We start from the raw sequence: 14,927 nt of genomic DNA on the forward strand, positions 1-14,927 counted from the left end.
AATTGACTAGTTGTTTCTAAAATTTATATTAAAAGACAAAGGTCCTAGCCATAACCGGTTTGGCTCAGTGGATAGAGCGTCGGCCTGCGGACTGAAGGGTCCCGGGTTCGATTCCGGTCAAGGGCATGTACCTTGGTTGTGGCCACATCTCCAGTAGGAAGTGTGCAGGAGGCAGCTGATTGATGTTTCTCTCTCATCGATGTTTCTAACTCTCTATCTCTCTCCCTTCCTCTCTGTAAAAAACCAATAAAATATATTTTAAAAAAATAAATAAATAAAAGACAAAGGTCCTAGAATAGCAAAAACGATCTTGAAAAAGAATAACAAAGTTAGAGGACACAACTTCCCAATTTCAAACTTACTATAAACCTATAGTAACAGAGGATGGGACTGAATAAGAGTAGACATATAGATCAGTGGGACAAAATTGAGACAAACCCTTACCTTTATGGCCAATTGATTTTTTCAACAAAGGAGCCAAGGTAATTCAATGGAAAAAGAATAGGGTTTTTTCCCCCCAATAAATAGTGGTGGGAAAACTGGGTACCCACATGTAATAGAATAAAGTTGGATCCCATCCATCACATCAGTCACAAAATTAAGTGGATCAGAGACCTAAATGTAAAGTTAAATCTACAAAACTCGGGAGAAAATATTTAATTTTGCAGCTATGACAGCAAATGCACAATCCATAAAAAAATTTAATAAATTGAGTTTCATAAAAATTTAAAATTAGGAATCACCACTAAGAAAATCTAATCACTAGAAAATATTTGCAAATTCTAGATCTGCTTAGAGACGTGTACCTAAAAATATAGAACACTTACAACTCAACAAGACAAATAATCCAATTTAAAAATAGGCAAAGTAGCTGAATAGATACTTCACTAGAGAAGGCATATGAACTTCCAATGAGCACATGGCAAAATGTTCAACATTTTTAGTCATTAGAGAAATGTAAAACACAATAATATACTACGTCATACCACAAAAAGGACTATAATAAACACACACACGCAATTACAGCTGGCAGCACGGATGAAACTAGACCGTTCATAAATTGATGCTGGAAATGCAAAATGGTGCATCCACTTTGGAGAAGCTTGGCAGTTTCTTAAGAAGGAAAGCATAACTTTTACATGACCCAGCAGTTGTACTTCTAGGGACATTTACCCAAGAGAAATGAAAGCATTTGTCCACACGAAGGCTTAAATATGAATATTCATAGCAGCATTATTCATAATAGCAAAAAGTGGAAACAACCACATGTCCACCAATGGATGAATGAATAAACAAAATATAGTATGCCCATACAATGCCCTTTTTATCCAGCCATAAAAAGGAGTGAAGTGCTGATTGATACCTGCGTGGATGAACCGCTGAAACACTAGGCTAAGTGAAGGTAGCCAGACATAAAGGGCCACATGTTGGGTGGTTCCGTGTGGATGAAATTTCCAGAAAAGGCAAATCTATAGAGACGGTGATTAATCTGTGGTGATGGTTGCATAACTCTTTTTGGTACCTTTACTAAAAATTACTGAGCTGTATGCTTAACAATAAAATAAAAAGAGCCGGCTAAAACAAACCCAAGCAAAAAGAATACACAATGTATGGTGTTTACTCATCCTACTGTTGACAGATGTTTGCAGTTTGGAGCTGTTATAAACGCTGCTAACATGGACATTCCTCTAGATGTCTTTTGTTAGACACGTTTCTCTGAGGTATGTGTCTTAGAGTAGAATTTCTGGGTCACACATACATTCTGCTTCCGTAAATACTGCCAAAGGCTTTTCCCAGATGTACAATGTACCAACGTACATCTCCACCGGCAGCGCATGGGATTTCCAGTTGTATTTGAGCATTGTCGCATTTTCTTTTTAGCCATCCTGATGGGTGCATATCAGTGCCTCATTATTTCCATTTGCATGTCCCTGGTGACTACGGCAATTGAACACCACTTCAAGTTGGCTTTGTTTTGTGTTTTGGCCACTTGGAAATCCTTTTAGTGAAAGTTGGGTTCAAGAATGTCTGACCTTTCTGGGCCCCCTTACGTAGTCTGTTTTCTTATTGATTTTTTTTTAAGGAGTTTTTTTTGTGTGTGTTTTTTTATATATTTTGGACAAGCGTTTTTAAATTCCACTCTTTGACTTGACTTTTCACTTCCTCAGCAGTGTCTTTTTTTTTTTAAATATATTTTATTGATTTTTTTACAGAGAGGAAGGGAGAGAATAGAGAGTTAGAAACATCGATGAGAGAGAAACATCGATCAGCCGCCTCCTGCACACTCCCCAACTGGGGATGTGCCTGCAACCCAGGTACATGCCCTTGACCAGAATCAAGCCTGGGACCCTTCAGTCTGCAGGCCGACGCTCTATCCACTGAGCCAAACCGGTTAGGGCTCAGCAGTGTCTTTTGATGAACACAAATTTTGGCTTTCATGTGGTCTGATTTATCAAACGTTTTTTCATGGAGGGCTTCCTTTATGAACTCTAATCCCCATTGTGATGTTGGAGGTGGGGCCTCTGGGAGGTAATTGGGCCCTGAGGATGGAGCCCCAAGAATGGGATTAGTGCCCTTATAAGAAGCCACAGCGCCCGTAGCCTACAACCCGGAAGAGTGTCCTCACCTGAACTTGACCATGCTGACACCGTGAACTTGGACTTCCAGCCCCCAGGACAGTGAGAAATGCGTTTTAGCTGTTGGTAAGCCAGCCAGTATTTTGTCATAGCAACTGGAGATGACTAAGATACCATGTTATACTGATTTCAAAGATAAATTTGGTAGGTGTACTAGTTTCTTTTATAATAAATAAACCAATTTGAAATTAAGTCACTACTCAGTTGGAAAGACAGTTTCTGGGAAAGCACCCATCTTGGAGAACGGGTCGGGGTGTCAGCCCCTCCCCCAAGACCCCGCTGTGCTTCTGACAGGGAGAAGAGAGCCGTGAGCAGGGGCCATGCGCAGGGACGGGTGTGAGGAGGTGGGAGCCACGGCTGACCTGGGAGACGGCAGCAGCAGCAGCAGCCAAAGAGAAAACTCGACCCAGAGAGAAGCCACTTTCCAGAGGTCGGCATAGCGCCTGGCATCGGGAGCAGGAGCCCCTGTTCTGAGAGCAGAGGACCCCCTAGGGTCCCTAGACACAGTCCCATCTCCTCAAGTCCTGGTTCCCACGTGTCCCTGTCACATATCCCACCCCAGCCATGAGCACATCTTGCCCCTCAAAGACAGGGGCTCACATGGGGCTCTTCCACCGACCTTGAGTCACCTTGGGAAAGTGGCTGCCTCTTCTGGCTCCATACGCCCGGGCGGGTCAAGGTGGGCTGGTGACCCTGAGCTCCTCCCTGCCTGCCCCTAACCAGAGTTGGGGGCTGAGCTGCTCCGGGAATCCCCAGCTGCTCCGCCCCTCCTCCCGCCCCCCAACCCCAGTGGTTTCTGGATATTCCATGTCCCCGCGTGGGAGGCCTGGGCCAATCCTTTGTGTCATAAATGGCCATCAATCTGTGACCTCCCTCTCCAGCTGACTGCCCTGCAAGAGGGCCACTGCGTGGGATGGGGTGTCGCTCTGCTCTGTCTAGAGCAGCCCCCCCTTTCTATACTTGCACCTCCCCCTCTTCTCTTTTGTCCTAACTCCTGGATCCCAATACTATACAGCTGGGATTTTCCAAAAGCTCCACTCGCTAGTCCTATTCCCAGAGTCCACCCCCCTCTCCAGGCCACCCTTCCGGGGTCTCAGATACAGAGTGAGGTGGGGGGAGGGGTCTTGGAGCCCCAAAGAGCAAGGTGGAGCCAAGTGCAGAAGAGAGAGCACTGGACCCCACTGGGGCGCTCCTGGACCAATGATGATGTCAACAGCAGCCGTTGGTCATTGCGGGCCTAGCTCTCTTATGTGGATTCATTTATTTAATGCTCACAAAAGTCCTTTTTGGTGGGCAAAATCCCCCCCCACCCCACCATTTTACAGAGAAGAAAACCAGACCAAGAGCTTAGGATGCTTGCCAAGACCCACAGCTGTGAGAGAGCCCAGATTCAGGCCTAGAGAGTCCGATTCCAAGATCTAGGCTCTTAACTCCTCCATTCGCCTGCCTCTCACAGTCCCTGGGCAAGACCCCGCTGCTGAGCTTCTGGTCATGCTGTTCCCTCCTGCTGCAATGCTCTTCCTCAGCCCCTCTACCTGGCCCGGTGGGTCTTTCCAGGCCCACCCCAGCGCTTTCCCGGATGTACTCACCTCCCCCCACCAAACAGAATCCCACGGCATCGCCCTCTGGCCACCAGGCTGCCACTTCTTCCTCCGTGGAGTGGCCACACGGTGCTGGCTTTGCCCAGTCGTGACCTCACTCCACACTGAGCCACGGCCGTTTCCCGGCAGGCCCTGGGCCTGGTCCCTATCACGGTGCTGCCAGCCTCGAGCGTACAGCACAGCTCTGCAAGAGCTGTTCATGGTTCCAGCCTCCGACTTCCTGTGCCACTGAGATCAACGCCTGCCCCTCTCCGGCCTCAGTTTCCCCATCTCCAGAGTTCCCAGGCGTGAACTCTGACTGCCGAAAGCCCCATCTGTCCCGGCCAAGGGAAATCACCCAGGACCTTCCCTCCACACCCAGTTGGTGGGAGAGAGACTGGGAGCTGCCGGCGATGCCAGCCAAGGGCCTGGGATCTGCAGCTGGACTTGGACTGCCCGGGCGGAAGGGGTGAGTCACCTTCCTGAAGGAGGAAGACGGTTGGCTGCTCTGCCTTCGTTGCTGCGGGGCCAGGAACAGTCCTGAACCCTGTATCCCAACCTCCCCTCTTCCTGCCAGGCCCGAGGAGCAGGGCCGTCAGTAACAACATCCTATTGAGGTGAATAATTGCTATGAAGTATTAACGTCATCACCCTCCTTCCTGGGGCTACACGTCCCCAAGCCAAGGAGCAGAGCAGTGGTGGTTAAAACGACAGCCTGGTGCCTGGCTGGTGTGGCTCAGTGGTTGAGCATCAACCTATGAACCAGGAGGCCACAGTTTGATTCCCAGTCAGGGCCCAGGCCCAGGTTGTGGGCCTGATCCCCAAGTAGGGGGCCTGTAAGAGGCAGCTGACCCATGATTCTCTCTCATCATTGATGTTTCTATCTCTTTCTCCTTCTCCCTTCCTCTCTGAAATCAATAAAAATACATTTTAAAAATAAAAATAAATGAATAGAGGAAGATCCCACTGCCTGGTCACCCAGGAGAGAGAGGAGGGATGGAGGCTGACTCAGTCCCCAGTGGCCCATGAGTTCGGCGGTCATGCCTATGCATACAGCCTCCAGGGAACCCCGAAAGAGGAGGATTTGAAGAGTCTCCGCATTGGGAACCAGAATGCCTCCACCCACCTCTGTGCCCAGCCCCAACTCCACGGAACAGAAGCCTCTCTTTTCCGGACCCCACCCTCTGTATCTCTTCAGCGCCGTGTTGATTCGGGCCCTGTAATATCTTCTGCAATAAACTGGTAACCTAGAAAAATAAATTAGGTAGCAGTGACTGCAGTGCGCCTCTGAACACCCTGAGTTCAAAGGGAGACTTCCTGCTGGCGGTGAGCGGGGGAGGAGGACGGAAAGACATATAAGGGAAAATCCAAGCCTTGTGCTGAAAGGCACAGAAAGGGAAACGAAATCCTTCTCCCTCCCTCGCCAGAAATAACCTCTGATAAGAGCTTTTTTTGTGACGCACTGGGAAAGGGCCAGGGCTAGGAAAACAAACATCAAAGGAAGGACAACACAGCAGGTATGTGAAAGGCAAGTTTCCATTCAGTTTAACCCTGTCGGCTGCGAGGAGCTGTTTCTGCAGGTGATTTCCGCCCTGTGTCTCTGGGCTCCGTTCTCCTTGGCCAGGAATGCAGACCAGGCCGCAGCAGCCTGTCCTCCTGAAGTTAGGCAGCGACATCCCCACCCCTCAGCCTGCCCAGCCTCAGCCCTGTCCCCTGGCAAACAACCCCGCGCCCTGGCCCCTGGCCGTGTCCACCGCGGGCATCTATCAGAACCATGGGCATCGGCCCGGGCTGAGAAACGCGGCGAGGGCGTCCAGAGCATAAATGCCGTTTTCGAATCTCTCGTTCACGATCAGTGTCACACATGCTCATGATAAGAAATGCCAGGACCACGGAGAGCGGGAACACCTTTCTCATTCCCTCTCCCCAGGTGATGGCACTGAGTTCCTTCTGCAAAGCAGACGCCTGACCCCCAAAGTACTGCGTCGGGCTCTCTCCTGTTTATGGGAAACTTGATAACCCGAGACACTTGCTCTGTGCACCTGCTGAAACCTCCGGGAACGAAGGAGGTGTCGGCAATGCTCTCTCTCTCTTTTTGTTTTTGAATCCTCACCGAGGATATGTTCTCCATTGATTCCTAGAGAGAGTGGAAGGAAGGGATGAGGGGACGGGGGAGGGGGGGTAGAGAAACGACTGAGACACATGGATCGTCGCCTCCCGCAAGCGGCCCTACCAGGGCTGAGCAACCTGCGACCGAGGTGCGAGGCCTGTCCTTTGCTGAGGTTCCCAGGACTAAAAACATAGCCGTGTTTTTCAGGCTGCGGACCCAGCAGCCACAAAAGGGACGGCAGCGAACCGCTGCGAAGTCAGAAAGCTAGCGCGCACCCAAAGTTCAGAGGGAAACAGGGCTATTTGAGGATGAGAGAATTTCCAGAGGAAATATTGGAATTCTGGTTCTGTGCCGATGGGAAAGGCCTGCGGTCATTGGCTCCAGCCCCTGCCAGAATCGGAGCGCCCCTCTCCCTCCTCAGAAGCCCCATCGTGATGGGCCTGGACCTCGGACCGAGCCTGCGATGCTGGCTTCCTGCATTTCTGGGACCAGATCAGACCCCGGAAGGCTGGGTCCTCAGGACACACACACGGAAAACAATTGGTGGCTGAAGGGGAAATGGACTGTTTATTCCTTTGTACTGCCCTCTCCCCAGATCCCCGTCTTCCCTGGAGAAATCCATGGCTCATCTTAACCCTTGAGGCTCCTCTATACCATCAGCTCTCAGACCCATGTCCGCTCAGTCCCACTCGCAGGTCGGCGCTCATGCTGTGCCCCCTCCATGGAATGGCCCCCCCCCCCCGCCCCCCCGCACCCCTGCAGATGGGCCTGTCCTTTGCCCACCTTTTCCAGCAAGTCTTCCCCTGTTTGACATCCTTGGAGTTCTTTTCTGGTGGGACTGCACACTTAACTGGTAGGCTCTGCTCTCTTGCTCCTTACAGGGGAGCCACCAGGGCCCGCACTGTCCAATCAAAATATAACACGAGCCAGACACAGAAGGTCGGGGACAGGGCGCTGGAGGTGGAGATGAGGGTGAAAAGGTGAGCGAGGCTGGCTCGAACGGGGCAGTCAGATCTACTGCGCTTGCGGGAAAGGCGCTGTAGACACTCTTTCTGCAGAGGCAGTTTGGCAGGTGACAACTTGCCCCCACAATATTCACCAGGCGCAAGAAATGGTGCATTGCTTTATTTTTCTGAGTTTTTAGAAAGCGTGTATTCTGTCCCAGGCACTCTGCATGCTCAGCATGTGTGAACTCTGTAACTTTACAACAACCCTCAGAGGCAGATGCTGTTCCCAAACCCATTTTGCAGATAAGGAAACTGAGGAACGGAGAGGCTAAGAAACTCCGCTATGGTCACAGAGCTGGCAAATGGCAGAAGCGGGATTTGAGCCCAGGTGGTTCCAGAATCCACACGCTTATATGCTGCCTCAAGTTAAAATGGGCTGGTGCCCCCTTGCTTCTCAGAGTAGCAAGCTATACAGTCTTTCCCACTCCTGGGGTTCTCTTTCTTGGGGTGACCGAAAGTCTAGGGGGCATGGTAAGCAATCCAGACAACTTGGATGAGAGCTCCTGGGCTCAGTCCATTCTGGTCACCACTGTCCACGTGACCCATTCAAGATCAGGGAACTGGGCTCCCCACCTCTCTCCATGCAAAATGTGGGTCTTGTCGTCTTTGGCTCTGGTTCCAGAGGGACTGACAGTTTCCGTGCCACCCCAGCAGAGATCCACACCGGCTTTACCCACTGCACCCCTGGGGTCCCCCCTCAGTGGAATAAGATGCCCAAACCAGGGCCTTGGCAGGGATTCACTGCTGGCGCCTGGTGGCTTCTGTCCCCACCCATGGCCAAGGAAACCAGAGCCTGGAACGTGGCCATGTTGCTTGGACCGGCTTGCGGGGGAAAGCCAATCTTTTCATTTTTAAGTCTCCAATAATAAAAACAGGACTAAAAATAACATCTCAAAGTCAAGGCTACCACCTGAGCTGGCAAGCCCTCGTGGCTTTTTTTTTTTTTTTTTTTTTTAGGAGAAAATAAAAAGAAAGCACCTGTGACAATTTGAGACCCAGAGTAGTTCTCAAGAAAGGGTACTGAGCCAGAAAAGTCAGGCTCCACGGCTCAGCTGTGCAACTCCGGTGAGTTACTTGGTCTCTCTGAGCCTCATCTTCCTCATCTATACGATGAGGCCAATGATAACCTGTGTCCTGGTGCTATTAAGGATATGAAGTGAAATGGTGGATGTGAAGGAGGCATCCGCTAAAACCCAGGCAGAGGTGGAGACGTGTGCCAACATCAGGGGGATTCTAGGACTCCTCCTTTCAGGCCCCTTGGTTGGCTGAGCACCAAATCCCGAGTCCGAAGCCTGACTCCGTCAGTACGGCTTGGAACCAAGCCGCGGAAGGGCCAGGCTGGGACTTCCCCTGATGCTGGTAGACTTTCCCAACTGACTTCAGGGGACTTTCCTCGCCTAAACTGGACGAATGCCCAGAGCAGGGAATGGGGTCCTGACGCCAGGACAGGAGTCATCGCGTGCAGAGGTGATGACAGGTGCAGACCCCTATAGAATCAGATCTCCGGGACTGGTGCCCCAGCCAAGACACCGGCTCTCTTTTTTGGCTTTTTTTTTTTTTCTCAAAGTCTCTTACAAATATCCTCACACATCCTCTTTCTTGCACTTACCAGCACCTGAATTTATTTATTCACTTATTTCTTCTCTTTCTGCCTTCACCCCACGCTGGGCTGCATCTTGAGGGCAGAAATTGTTCTGTACACAGCAACTAAATGAGTGCCCGGCACAGAGGAAATGCGCAGGAAATGAAATGCTGACGCCTTTTGCAATATCCAGGGCAATTTATATTTTAGGGATGGGTACAAAGGGGTTAGGAAAAGAAGGGGCGGAAGGTGGGGGCCAGGATCCCCCAGAGTTAGCAGCGGGAGTGGGGGAGACCTGAGTCACGAAATAACATAACGCAGGCAGGAGGCGGCGAGCAGGGATTCATCCACAGACGTTGTCTGGGAGCCCGCCTTACGCCAATCACGGTTTGGGCACCGGGGACACGGTCAGAAATAGGGTGGGTGCGGCTGTGCGGCTGTGCGGCTGCGGGACTCGAGCTAACCCGGAGCCTGAGCGAGTTAAACACATATAAATGTGAAGCTGCGGTTTTGAAGAATGTTTGGAAAGAGAATTGGGTGCAGGTGCCAGGAGCAATCAGATCTATTAGCCAGTAGAAAACTCACAAGGAAATGTTGTGCAGAAGATTAAGGGTGCTTGCAGATATGCAAGATTCAAAACTGATGTGAATAGTACATGCATGCATGCAGAATGAATGCATGTCGGAAGCTCAAATGCATGCATGGCGGAGCAGTCCCGGGCCTCTGGGATTTTCAGATTCTTCTTCAACGAGTTGTGTGCGCCCTCTGTCGCCGCCTCGGCGCCCTGCTCCGCCTCTCCCCGAGCGCAACCATTTCATACACGTGCGCATGCTTAGACTAGAGATCTTCCGGAAAGGTTTTCTAGTGAGGCTGAAACTACGCAGTCAGGATGGCCGAGCGGTCTAAGGCGCTGCGTTCAGGTCGCAGTCTCCCCTGGAGGCGTGGGTTCGAATCCCACTCCTGACATTAGCTGCTTTTTATTTTCTCCTCCCAAACTCTTAACGAAAGTGTGTACATGGGACTACGCTAAAAAGGTTTCCCAGTACACAGAGGGGGACTTTCTCTTTACAGTCTGGAGTTTAGTAAATATCATTAGGAAGAAAATACCTGTTAAGAAGAAAACAGCTGTTTTTTAAGAAGATTAAAAGACTATCCAAACGTGTGAAATATCATCTAGTTGATTTGGAGTTACCGCTGAAAAGCAAAAAAGGAATCCTTGTCAGGAGTGGGATTCGAACCCACGCCTCCAGGGGAGACTGCGACCTGAACGCAGCGCCTTAGACCGCTCGGCCATCCTGACTTGCTTGGAAGGAAGGCTGTAATCAGGCTGTAGTTTCTAGCGCAGTGTGACGCGGTTTGAGAATCAGTTGTGGTAGTTCAGCTTAAAGTTCAGCTACACAGTCCCTGCCGTTATTCTCAAACTAGTTCCGTCTTTTTACTACTTATACGTTTTTAAGTGGAAACATTGTAGCCTGAGCCAAAACGGAAAGTTTCCTTTGCCATCAGTAAAAAAAATAGCCACAAACATAGATATAACGAAAACGAAACTATATCATTAAGTTCTAGCCACTTGCCGAGTCCTCTGAACCTGAAGTTTTCATATTGTTTTTTAGCGACTAATATTATTGATGGAGTGGATCGAGATGTTGTTGGGTAAGTAAAAAGGAAGGATTCCTTAAAGAATGGGCTTGCTGGAAAGGAGACGGGGTGCCTGTTAGATGGTGACATTCCCCATCCCTGGAGGCATCCGACAAGGCTGGACAGTCACTTCGTGTAATTTATTTTTTTAATTAAAAAACTGTCAGAAAAAAATTGGAAAAGACTTTGGAAAAGGGAAAAAGTTTCCTGGACGTTCTTCCAATGGAATATTAGGTATTGGCTGGAGCTGTGCTAATGTAGTAGCCACTCACTGTGTGTGTACCGAGCAGTAAGGTACACGTGGGATTTTGAAGACCGTAGTACAAAAAAAGTGGAAGAGCTCATTAACTTTTTATATTGATCACATGTTTAAATGCCAACATTTTGAACATATTTGAGTTAAGTAAAATATATTATTTAAAACCATTTAAAATTCAGGTCATAAAAATGCAAATAAACGTTGGTAAGATGTGACTGTGGTAGAAGCCAGTTTTGCATCTATTAGCAAATTCCCTTCAGCATTCTTGATTGTGAGATATGTAGGGTGGGGCGAAAGTAGGCTTACAGTTGTTCGTGTGAAAAATAATACGAGAAATAATAATACAAGAATAAACTGTGTGTTTCGTGTACTTAGAACTGTAAACCTACTTTTGCTCCACCCTGTATACATATATTCTCCTTTGAACCAGTTTTTTTTTTAAATTGATTGATTGATGAGAGAGAGAGAGAGAGAGAGAGAGAGAGACTTTAATTTGTTGTCTCTTGACCAGGGGTCAAACCCACAACCTTGGTGCATCTGGAAGATTCTCTAACCAATTGAGCTACCCAGCCAGGGCTGTAAGAGTCTTCTTTGCCCCCAAATCCCTAGGGTCTAGGACACAAAATGTGGAGAAGGAGCTAAAGGAGTGCAGGTTGAATAATGAATGAACGCAAACAACAGGGTAGGGGTGAGCCAGGGGCAGGAAGTCCCGGTGCAGACCTCCTGGTGCAGCTGGCACCTGGGCAGAATGAGGTGGATTCACCCAAACCCTGGCTTGGCCACATCTCTCAGGAATTTGAGCCACAGATCACTGAACAAATAGTTCATCCTAATGCCCTTTCTTTGGGGCTCCCATTCCAAACAACCTTTGCCCCTATTCCAAGAGGCCGGAGGGTCCAGGCAGAGGAAATAACCAAACCCCAAGTCTGACCTTTGCCTCATTCTGAGCCAATAAATAACTGGCCCAGAGGAGGCTGGCAGGGCCCTGCAAGCACCTGCTCCTTCCGGCCAAGCCTTGGCTGCATCTCAACATGGAGACCTCGCAAAGGCCACCAGCCAATGTACTCAGCATCCTGGTACCTACCCTTAGCTCTTGTATCACCCACCTGGAATGATGCCCCTTCTCAAATTGTTCTTTTCAAGGCTCTGTTCAAATGGCACCTCTACCCTGAGCTTCATGTCTTCTCCTGCCCCAGGGAGCTCAGGCGTGGTGGCCGGGCGGAGAATGGGTGCTGGCCTGCCATCAATAGAGCCCACCAAAGCTGTTGGCTCTGTGTTCATGCACGCCCACTTCCAACCCCACGGAGATGCACAGCGACAAGAAGAGCCACCTGGCCCCTGGTCACACCGGTTCACTGTGCAACTTGAGCTAAATTCTGTCCTCCTCTGAGATGGACAGATGTCCCAACAATGACCGGAAGGAGCTTGGCCAGATCACTGTTTCCTAAACTTCAGGCACTTATTACCTCGTTTTTCCATATCTACATACCACTGTGCACTTAAAATGTTTTTTAATTGAAAGACTCAAACATTTTTTTTCTTTGCGATAAAATACATATAACATAAAATTTACCACCTTTAAGTGTACGGTTCTGTGGCACTTGCATTGTTGTGCAACCATCACTACATCCCATCTCCAGAACTTTTTCACCTTCTCAAACTGAAACTTGGTCCCCATGAAACACTAACTCCCCATTCTCAGCTCCCCCAGCCCCTGGCAACCGCCATTCTGCTTTCCACTTCTATGAGTTTGGCTACTCTCTTTCTTTTGATTTGAGGGAGGGGGAGAGGAAGGGAGGGAGAGAAGGGGGAGAGAGGGGGAAGTGAGAGAGAGATAGAGAGAGAGGAAATAGAGAGAGAGAGAAAAACATCAATTTGTTGTTCCGCTTATTTATGCATTCATTGGTTGATTCTTGTAAGTGACCGGGGATGGAAGCCACAACCTAACCAACTAAGCTAGCCAGCCAGGGCGAGTTTGACTACGCTTGATACCCTATGTAAGTGGAGTCACACAGTATTTGTAATTTTGTGGCTGGCTTATGTCACTTTGGATGTCTTCAAAGTTCATGTTGTATGTGGCATGTGTCAGAATGTCATCCCTTTTTCAGGTTGAAGAATATTCCACTGTGGAATACATATATGCCATGTGTTGTTTCTATACCCATCCATTAGTGGACACCTGGGTTGCTACTGCCTTTTAGCGACTGTGAATAATGTTATGAGCATAGATGTACAGATATATCTTCAAGGCCCTGCTTTCTATTCTTTTGGCTATATACCCAGAGGTGGGATAGAGACTGTAATTCTATTTTAATTTTTATAACTGTCCTCCAGTGGTCTGTTGTCGTGTGTTTTTTTTTTTTTTTTTAATAATAAAACCCACTCTGTTGCTGAGGGTTTGAACCCTAGGTGATCTGGCCGCTGGCTGCCTCTGGAACCTCATCTCTTCCTAATTCCCTCAACTCAACCTTCCGTCTTTCTTCAAATTTTTCTGACCTCAGGGCCTTCGCACATTTCTCTGCCTGAAATGCTCTTTTCCTGCCTGATTCTCATCCGTCCTTTAGACTTCTGCTTAAATATGTAGACGTTCCCTGACGCAGCTATCTGAATGACACCCCAACCCCAATTACTCTTCTGTTCTCAAGGTACCCTGCTCTCTCCCTGGAGTAAGGTGATCACAGTTGGTAATCATGTATCTATTGACCTGTGGGTTTGGGTATCTACACTGTCTCTCCCATCAGACTCCCTGAGGGTGGGGTCTGGTCGGAGGGCTCCCAGCTCTGCTCCCAGTGCCTGGTACACCCCAGGTGCCCAGTAAACATTTGCTCAGGGCCTCTCCAGCTTGCCCCACCCACCCGAGGTGGGGCAGGCCCAGTGCCCCATCAGGGCTTGGTCAGAGTAGGGAGCCCGTGCAGAAGTGAGAACTGAGACTAGACGTGTGCTTCAGGTGATCACGGCCATGGCCTGCTCCGACTCTGGGGCGGCGCACCAGCCCTGAGAAGAAACAGGCCTCACCTCCTCATCTAGGCTCCCATGGCGCCAGCTGAGACCCTGGGTGGGCGGCAGGCCCCCGCCTGTGGACAGGTCCCTTCCCACTTTTTCGGACTGGGGGTGGGGGGAGCAGTGAACAAAGTTGGCTTCGAAGAAAACATCCCAGTAAAAAACAATGCCGGGATTGAGTCTCGCCCGCTGCCATTTGAAAGGAATGAAAGTGGGATTAGCTAAAAAACAAAACCCAAACCCAAACCAACACAAAACCACTCTATTGTTTTGGAATCTGCCTGAGAAACAATCATCACATTGTTTTCTGTGTCATAATAACATGAAGTGTTTGCCCGGGCACTTGGTTCTGCACTTGGGCTCAGGCAGTGAGCAGAGAGGCTCGTCTCTGGGTAGTGCTTTTGTAGCTACCAAGAAGCACCCCTCATTTCCTGAGCACCTCCTGGGGGCGGGGGGAGTCAGGTGTATAGGGAGGGAGCAGCAGTCAAACATCCAGTTGAGTGGGCCAAGGGTTCAGTCAGCATCAACCAGTGACACTGTCAAGTCAGGTCTTGCCCTAAATTTGAACCTGTGTGTCGAGACCCCTTTGGGGGTCAAACGACCCTTTCACAGGGGTCGCCTAAGACCATCTGAAAACACATATATAATTACTTATTGTTTTTGTGGTTAATCACTATGCTTTCATTATGTTCAATTTGTAACAATGAAATTGGGGGTCACCACAACATGAGGAACTGTATTAAAGGGTCGCGGCATTAGGAAGGTTGAGAACCACTGCGGGCCTAAAATAAAATTCATTCCACTGTTCTGTGGCATGAACAATGACCACCAAAAGACATCGGGCCCTGTCCCGGAACCTGCAACTTCTACTTCATAAAGAAAAAGGGTGTCAGCAGATTAAGCTAAGGTTTGTGATGGGGAAGATCATCCTGGATCACTGGGGTGGGCCTTCATCCACTCACAAGCGTCTCTACCAGAGAGAGATCTGATGGGTACAGAAGAGGAGGCAATGTAACCACAGGGGCAGAGACTGAGGTGATGAGGCCACAAGTCCAGGGATGCCAGCAGCCACCACGAGAAACTGAAAGAGACAGGCACAGACTCTCCCCTACACC

The 14,927-nt window shown here is 49.3% G+C and overlaps 2 non-coding genes across 2 annotated transcripts; one reads left to right on the top strand and one right to left on the bottom strand.

Annotated features, from left to right (window-relative positions):
- The first annotated feature begins 9,798 nt into the window (after positions 1-9,798).
- Positions 9,799-9,881, top strand: TRNAL-CAG (transfer RNA leucine (anticodon CAG)). Its single transcript has one exon. It is a non-coding gene; the product is annotated as a tRNA-Leu (tRNA).
- A 251-nt stretch (positions 9,882-10,132) lies between these two features.
- TRNAL-CAG (transfer RNA leucine (anticodon CAG)) lies at positions 10,133-10,215 on the bottom strand. Its single transcript has one exon. It is a non-coding gene; the product is annotated as a tRNA-Leu (tRNA).
- Between the last annotated feature and the right edge of the window lie 4,712 nt (positions 10,216-14,927).

The sequence above is a fragment of the Myotis yumanensis genome, unplaced genomic scaffold (assembly GCF_028538775.1).
Source record: "Myotis yumanensis isolate MYYU_CA2020_CCGP unplaced genomic scaffold, mMyoYum1.0.hap1 SCAF_18, whole genome shotgun sequence".
NCBI classification, from domain to species: domain Eukaryota; kingdom Metazoa; phylum Chordata; class Mammalia; order Chiroptera; family Vespertilionidae; genus Myotis; species Myotis yumanensis.